Source organism: Silene latifolia, chromosome X (genome assembly GCF_048544455.1).
Source record: "Silene latifolia isolate original U9 population chromosome X, ASM4854445v1, whole genome shotgun sequence".
Classification (NCBI taxonomy): domain Eukaryota; kingdom Viridiplantae; phylum Streptophyta; class Magnoliopsida; order Caryophyllales; family Caryophyllaceae; genus Silene; species Silene latifolia.
In genome coordinates this window covers 51,571,346-51,572,209 of record NC_133537.1, presented here as the reverse complement: position 1 = coordinate 51,572,209, position 864 = coordinate 51,571,346, and positions in this window count along the sequence as shown.

Genomic DNA, 864 nt, shown 5'->3' with positions numbered 1-864 from the left:
TTTGATGTATAATATTATTTTTGAATTTATTTGTTAGATGATCAACATTTTGCTCAACTTTTGATGAGAAAGAATGACGAAAAATAAGACCCCTTGTCTAAAAATAAACTCTTATAATGTCTAATGAGGGGGATATATATAGGCAAGTCAAGGGGACAACACTAGAGTTATGTGTCAACAAACTTGACACATGTAGTGTCCACAAAAAAAAAACAGCCCACTTGAGTAAAAATTGGTCCATTTCGATTTTTGACATTTGTCCCACAAATGCTAATAAGTCTTATATTTAATTATCTTATATAATTAAATATTAATTCGATTATTTAACATTTAAAGAATACAAATTAACAACTAATAATCACTTAACTATTAAGTAATTATTATACCATTCTATCAATATAAAATGTGTCTTTGGACCTTTATTAGCTACTTTTTCAACCTTTTGTAAAATTAAATAGCTAATTACTTCCGCCTCAAAACATATATATACACCGTATAAAATTATTTAATTAACTATTAATTAATAAATTCTAATTAATATTTATTAATTAATTATCATATAATTAAATAATAAATCCTCTTGGCCCGAGTTCGTAACTTGTCATCAAAAATAAATTCACTTGGCTTAATAAAAGTCAATATATACAAGATACTAATTATACTATATCTTATCTAAATAATTAGTCTATCCATTTGGGCATCATCCTATAGGTGTGACCTGAAGGGATCTGCTGATTACCGCCGTCACACGACAGTAATGTCAAACTCTAGTCAGCCAATCATTACCGATTAACGTTGAACAGCTGACAAATATATATAATATCAATCCCTGATATTGCTTGTACGATATTTAGTATGTAGACG